General features: G+C 44.1%; 1 pseudogene; it reads left to right on the forward strand.

The window, feature by feature from the left end:
* Positions 1 to 5,510: 5,510 nt before the first annotated feature.
* Positions 5,511 to 7,100, forward strand: LOC110290479 (NGFI-A-binding protein 1 pseudogene; annotated as a pseudogene).
* Positions 7,101 to 7,591: the final 491 nt, after the last annotated feature.

The following is a 7,591-nucleotide window of genomic DNA, read 5'->3' on the forward strand; positions in this document are numbered from 1 at the left end:
TTCTTTAAGTATGTCCCATGGACATTTCTACTTCTTCTGAAAGTAAAATGAATATACAAGAACAAAGTCACACCAACCAAATATTCAAGTATCAGCCAGGTGAAAATTGTTCTTAGAACACTAGTCTAAATATGAGAGATGGTAATTTGACTACTGATATTTATTTAGATGTCAGGATTGACATTTATAAATATAATTTATCAACAGAGGTTTACAAAAAAATGAGTCGCTTAGAGGGATACCCTGAAATGTTGTGATTCTAAAATACACTAACAAATATATTGCTCCATGTGTCCATGAGGTGACCACTAGCCATGTCTCTCAGCACAGGTGTGCGATCCACAAGCACAACATTTGAATTCTATTCCCCTTTTTTCCTTTGTCTTTAACAGCAAATGTAACTGGATGGCTGTTGAAACCCTCAGTTCACCACAGTCGAGTGTTGAGTATCCAAACGAAATACCCTCTTCTCTCTGGGGATTTCATGCCTAACACATGCCAGACTCAAATGCCATGGAACTTTTTCTTCTTTGGGTTGGTTTTCTCACATCATGCATGCTCAGCTTAGAGGTGAATGGCAGAAGCAGCAAGAAAGCTGAGATAATTGTGGAGTCTGGTGTTGGGTGGTATTCTGAGCCAGGTGGTAGTAAGAGCCTGTAATCCCCCAATGCACATACAGTAGTGTGTATATATGTACATACACACATATGTAATCACTATAAACATGATTTTCTCAACATTTATGTGTCATCTGTGACTTATCAGGAAACAGTTTCAACTTGGTACTTAGCTCAACTTTCAGGTTTCCTGTGGTGGTCATAATGAACCATAGCCTGAAGGTAATACCAAATGGAAGTCACTGGAAACTCCCAGCAATCTGTGCTTCTCTCCCCCTGCTCTCTGCAGTTTCAGGACTGCCAGTGTGGGCTTTTATGAAAGGTCATCTAATGCATCTCCTTTAGCTTTGCCACAGAAGCAGGAATGGATTGGCCAGCTGCTGCTCATTCTCCACCTTTAGTGTCTGGCATATTGTAGGAACAAATGACCAAGACTGACCCCTCTCCTAACCTCTTATATCTTTTACAAACCCTGACCCTGGAGGTTATATACTGACAATAGCCCCTGCAGCTTCCTGTGGTTCCTGGGTGTCTTACAGTGTTTACTTAGCTGAACACCTGAAGTTCCTGTTGTATGTGGTCACAGCTTCTGTACTCTTCCAGAGTCCTTGCGTGATTCATCATGGCCCACCTCTCACTCTGCTCCACTCACACCAGCCTTCTGGAAGTTACCAGGAACTCATTCCTAAGTGTTTATCCTGATACTTCCTCCTCCTCCACTCTTTCCGCAGGCCACCTGAGACTCATGTACTGTCTTTGGTCTTGTGTCATTTGAAAATGACTGCCTTAGAGTGACCTATCCTGTCTATAACACAACTCTAGACTCTTCCTATTGTCTCTATTTTGTATTCTTCTTTTTTTTTTTTTTTTTGTTTTTCGAGACAGGGTTTCTCTGTGTAGCCCTGGCTGTCCTGGCACTCACTTTGTAGACCAGGCTGGCCTCGAACTCAGAAATCCGCCTGCCTCTGCCTCCCGAGTGCTGCCTCTGCCTCCCGAGTGCTGCCTCTGCCTCCCGAGTGCTGCCTCTGCCTCCCGAGTGCGCCTCTGCCTCCCGAGTGCGTATTCTTCTTTATGATTTCAGTATTCACGGGATTTTTCATTAGACCTTGACGTGTATGTTACAGAGTTGAAGGTTTATCCTATTTTCATAAGTAGATGTGCACTTTGATCATATTTACTCTTATTGCTTTTTCTTAGTCCCTTTCTACTCTCATTCTTCCCAGTTGTCCCCTTTCAATTTAATATCCTTTTCTTCATGCCACAAATCCCACAAATAAGAGAAAAACATGTCTTTCTCCCTGTAAGATTATTTAATTAAACATGATTGCGTTCGATACATCTGTTTTCCTAAAATGACATACTTTTATTATACTTTTTAAAATTAATTAATTTATTTTTTTACACTCCATATTTTATTACCCGCATCCCGGTCCACCCTCCAACTGTTCTACATCCCACACCTCCTCCCCACCCCTTGTCTCCATGTGGATATCCCCACCTTCCACCCCACCTGACCCTTAAAATTGCCGGGGCCTCCAGTCTTTTGAGGGATAGGTGCATCATCTCTGAATGAACACAGACATGGAAGTCCTCTACTGTATGTGCATTGGGGGCCTCATATCAGCTGGTGTATGCTGCCTGTTTGGTGTCCCAGTGTTTGGGAGATCTCAGAGATTAATTGAGATTGCTGGTCCTCCTATAGGGTTTTTCTCCTCCTCAGCTTCTTTCAGCCTTCCCTAATTCAACCACAGGGGTCAGCTGCTTCTGTCCATTGGCTGGGTGCAAATATCTGCAACTGACTTTTTCAGCTGCTTGTTGGATCTTCCAGAGTGTGGCCATGCTAGGTCCCTTTTTGTGAGTATTCCATAGCCTCAGTAATAGTGCCAGGCCTTTGGACCTCCCCTTAAACTGGATCCCACTTTGGGCCTGTCTCTGGACCTTCTTTTCCTCAGGCTCCTCTCCATTTCTATTCTTTCAGACAGGAACAATTATGGGTCAGAGTTGTGACTGTGGGATGAGCCCCTCTCTCCCTCATTTGATGTCCTGTCTTCCTGCTGGAGGTGGGCTCTATAAGTTCTCCCCCTACTGTAGGGCATTTCATCTAAGATCCCTCCCTTTGAGTCCTGAAGAGTCTCTCCCCTCCCAAGTCTCTGGGGCATTCTGGAGGGTCCCCTTTCCTATCCCCCATTCAACCCCCCACAACCCCTCAACTTTGCATATCACCACATTTTCTTTATCCATACAACTACTGATGGACACTTCAGCTAATTCTATATGACATAGTTGATGGTGCAGCAATGGACATAGGTGGTCAGACATCTCTGTGGTAGGCTGACTTCCAGTCTCTAATATATACTTCCAGAGTGGTATGAATAGGACCTCTTTTTTTTTTTAATTTTCCTAGGAACCACCAGGCTGGTTTTCATAGTGAATGAACTAATCTATATTCCCTACCAGCAGAGGAAAAGGGTTCTTATTTATATCCTTGTTATGTCTTCCATGCTAAATTTGGAGAGAAGAAAGAATGGACTCCCATTGCTCTCAATCACTAGGGATCCCTATTCCAGTCTAGGCTGGCAGTGCAAGTCATGTAGAACTGGTTCTACATGGATAGCCTACACGCTACAGAAAAACATCCAGAAAGTTCCTATTGTTACCATATATGAGACACTGAAGAAAGTACAGCATGTGAAATACACATGTGAATGTGTTTCCACTTGTACATATCCTTGCTCCCATCTGAAGGATCAGCTGCCATAGAAGTAATTAGACCCATTCCAACTAAAAATAGCCAATTCCAAAAAGTCTAAGTAAAAAGAAAGAACAAAGTGGATGAAGGAATAAAGGGAAGAGAGAAAAAAGCGAGGAGAGAGAAGAAGGAAGATGGAATTGGAGGGAACACAAATGATGAAGAGAGGGATGAGGAAGAAAAGACGTAGGGGAGGGAAGAGAAGAAGGCATAAGGAACCCTTAGCAACTTCAGGTCTAGCTGGATCTAATATTCTTAAAGAATACTGTTATGACACTATGCCGTCTTGCTCTGACCTTACTCTGCTGCTTTAGAAAGGCTGAGTTCTCTCCTGTAATGTTTCCTGTGTGCAGCAATGGAACGACTACTGCGAATTCTAGGATTATATTAATTATGTTTCAATTTTAAAAAACAAAGATTTTCTTGTCCAAGCAGCCTTGTATTAATCACAGGAAAACCTCAGCAGACCCATGGCCATGGTTAAGCCAATGAACAGGCAGCCAAATGGAAGAAAGCAGGGCAATCTAGAACTAAGTGAGGAAACCAGAACTTGATGGATGTCTCAAAATAATAATAATCTCCAAACACAAAATGCCGTGGTTTGCATCTCACCTGCACATAATCCTTAGGGTTAGAAGAAAACTTTGAGATGGAAACAATGATGAGACAAGCTCACCCATTTACTCTGTGTCTCCATTTCAGACTGGTTAGACCTTCACTATTCAAAAATCAAAATATCCAGTATGTGTTAACATAAACATATCCACACAAGCGAGTTCTAACTGGAACCTCACAGCACACTGGAGAAAATCAAGCTCAAATCAAACTGAGATGTGGATTTCATTGGTGAAAGTGTTAACACAGGTCTTCCTTTCTCTCCTTCTCCTCACTAGGTGTCATCTACAGTCATGGTTTTGAAGGTCGTTTATGCAGTGGTGCCTCTCCATTTAAATACCCTCCATTTTGATGGTAGCTGCTTATCCTGCTGTATAAACATTAGCTTTTCTTACATGATCTAGATGTCTAAGATAGACTAAGGCAAACAAATGGAACCCTTTATCATCTCCAAATCTAATCTTCCCTTATATCCTCCTGATAAAACGGTAGGCACCTCATTTCCATTCTCAGGTAATGAAGCTTTGAAATAAGTTGATCTCTCACAGACATTCAGTGCTTCATTGAATTACCAGTTCTAGATTATCCCTTGGCTCTTCATGGCTACCACCATCCAGTGTCACCAGTAGCCCTTGTATGGATCATTATGGCAGCCTCCTGATGGGTCTCCTGACCCTTCTTTGCCACTTATACTCAGCAGTCAGGGTGATCTCGCAGAAATAAAGGTAAGATAGCTTGTCCTTCTACTCAGGACTCTCCAGTGTTCCCACAGCAAGGAGAGGAAGCCAAAGCCAGGAACCTTGTTAGTCCTGGCCCCTGGTGCCTTTATGGTTTTCTTCTGATTCTTAGCCCCTTGTTGATTCGACTCAAGCCATCCTTAATCCCAACACTACTTAATATGCTCCTGCTAAAGGTTTTTGAACATCAGCTTCTTCTACCTGGTACTGCACACATATTTTCCTTCTTGATTTTTATTTTTTTTAAGATTTATTTATTGATTATATAGTACACTGTAGCTGTCTTCAGACACTCCAGAAGAGGGAGTCAGATCTCGTTATGGATGGTTGTGAGCCACCATGTGGTTGCTGGGATTTGAACTCCGGACCTTTGGAAGAGCAGTCGGGTGCTCTTACCCACTGAGCCATCTCACCAGCCCCCTTCTTGATTTTTAAAGCATGCTCCATATGACATGCTTTTTTCCCCCCAATTTTATCCTTCTCTGGAAGATACTACTTGGCCTCATGCACAAATGTTACATACATAGACATCCTGTTTCCCGAAAAAAAGGTAACACCAATTACAGTAGGGATGATTTTGCCTATTTTATTTGTTGTACCTCTACTGTCAAAAAGAGTGTCCAGTGCCTAACAGGTGCTCCAACCAATAGCACCTGTTGAATTAATTGATTATGCATTTATACATTCCTTCTGCACAAAAAATAAAATAAAATAAAATAGTTAAAAAAAAAAAAAGGCGGGAGAGGCCTAGGGAGGGCGCCCTGGGCCACAGTGGCCTGCCTCCACCGGAGGTGCTGAGCGAGCTCTGTCTGGGCGGGCAGGCGCTGGGATGTCCAGGCCGCCGCAGCCGCAGCAGGAGCTGGGCAGAGCTGTCGTCTCAGAGTGCTGCAGCCGTGGGTCGCGTTCAGCCCATCGACAGTAATGGCCACAGCCTTACCTAGGACCCTTGGGGGAGCTGCAGCTCTATAGAATATTGCAGAAAGCCAACCTGCTTACTTACTTTGATGCCTCTATCCAACAAGGTGGTGATGTTGTCCAGCAACTGTGTGAAGCTGGAGAATAGAAATTTTTGGAAATAATGGCACTCGTGGGCATGGCAAGCAAGCCCTTTCACGTTAGAAGGCTTCAGAAGGCTTTGAGAGACTGGTTTACAAACTCTGGCCTTTTCAATCAGACATTGACTTCCCTTCCTGTCAGTAGCATACCCATCTATAAATTACCAGAGGGATCGCCAACATGACTGGGGATACCCTGCAGTAGTTACTACGAAAGGAGTAACAGCTCACGAGAGCCACATTTAAAAATCCCTAAATGTGCCACCACCACCTGTATGCAGAGCTTGGGTCAGGGCAAGTCAGAGGTGGGAAGGTTAGCACTGCAGAGTGTCAGCGAATCCAGATTCTGGCAAGGACACCATGCCACTGAAAGCGAGCATAGTCTCTCCCCAGCAGACCTGGGCTCCCCGGCCTCTCGAAAGGAAAGCAGTGAAATCCTGGCTGCTGCTGCTGCTGTTGTTGCACTCTCTGTGGCCGAGTGTGTGGAGTGGATAGCCCCCACACTGCCCAAAAGTGACTCGAATGAAGTGAAAGAGCTGCTGAAGAACAGTAAGAAGTTGGCCAAAATGATCCCTCACATCTTTGAGATGAGTGATGAAGACCCACACAGAGGAGATTAGAAAATACAGCGCCATCTATGGGCGATTTGACTCCAAAAGAAAGGATGGTAAACACCTTACATTGCATGACCTTACTGTTAATGAGGCAGCCACTCAGCTGTGTGTGAAGGACAATGCCCTGCTGACAAGAAGAGATGAGCTTTTTGCCCTGGCCAGGCAGGTTTCTAGAGAAGTTACGTACAAGTACACTTACAGGATCACCAGGTTAAAATGTGGCGAAAGAGATGAATTATCTCCAAAGAGAATTAAAATAGAGGATGGAATTCCCGACTTCCAGGACTCTGTGCCAACAGCAGGCCAGAACCAAGAGTGACGAGCCTGAAAGTCTCGGTTCACAGCAGGCTGAAAAAGGGCTGGTGAAGCAGATGGAGATCCTGTGTGTCCAGGCCGGTTATGAGAGGCTGCAGCAAGAGAGGAGACTCACTGGGGGGCTCTACAGGCAGAGCTCAGGCGAAGAGAGCCCTGATGGCGATCTGCCTTCTGATAGCTCTGATGGAGAAGGAGAAAGACCTTTGAATCTCAGAATTCCTAGTGTGCAGAACAGACAGCCCCGTCGTTTTGTGGTGGATGGGGAGCTGATTAGGCTTTACTGCAGTAAGGCGAAGTCCCATTCATCAGAGAGCCTTGGGATTTGAAAAAGCTGTCCTCACTCTTCATTCACCTTGGAAAAGAAAGTTATTAAAACAGAGCCCGAAGACTTAAGATAGCTGAGGTACTCCTACTGTTCTCTGGAAATGGCACCAGATTCAAGGATAATGCGCCATCATAGATTAAGCCTTAATAACCAGTGTTGCCTCATTCAGCTCACAGACCATAGCCAAAGCATAAAAACCCACACAGTAGTCTGTGGACATCAGGACGAAGCAACAACCACAGAAGAGGGAATCAAGAGAGCATTGCAATGTAACAAGCACTGACCACATACCTTCCTGTGTAAGCTGCTTGTGTGGAAAGGCTCAATATTGTAAGCATTCCCTATTTAAGAATGTACAATGTGTCTTTGTAATTTATAGAAAGAAGTCTAGGTGCTGATACCTCGGGGTCTGATAGATGTGGATACCATTCATTTTACTTGAAATTTTGTTGTCTACTTTAAGTGTATTTACCATAAATGTTACTCGTCAGCAATTAGAACTTTTGCAGTCATAGAAAGAAAGCCTGGGCAAGGTAGGTATTGGTAAGGTGGCGGGAGAAAGAT

The sequence above is a fragment of the Mus caroli genome, unplaced genomic scaffold, assembly GCF_978045245.1.
Source record: "Mus caroli unplaced genomic scaffold, Mus_caroli_1 scaffold_2, whole genome shotgun sequence".
In the NCBI taxonomy this organism is placed as follows: Eukaryota; Metazoa; Chordata; class Mammalia; order Rodentia; family Muridae; genus Mus; species Mus caroli.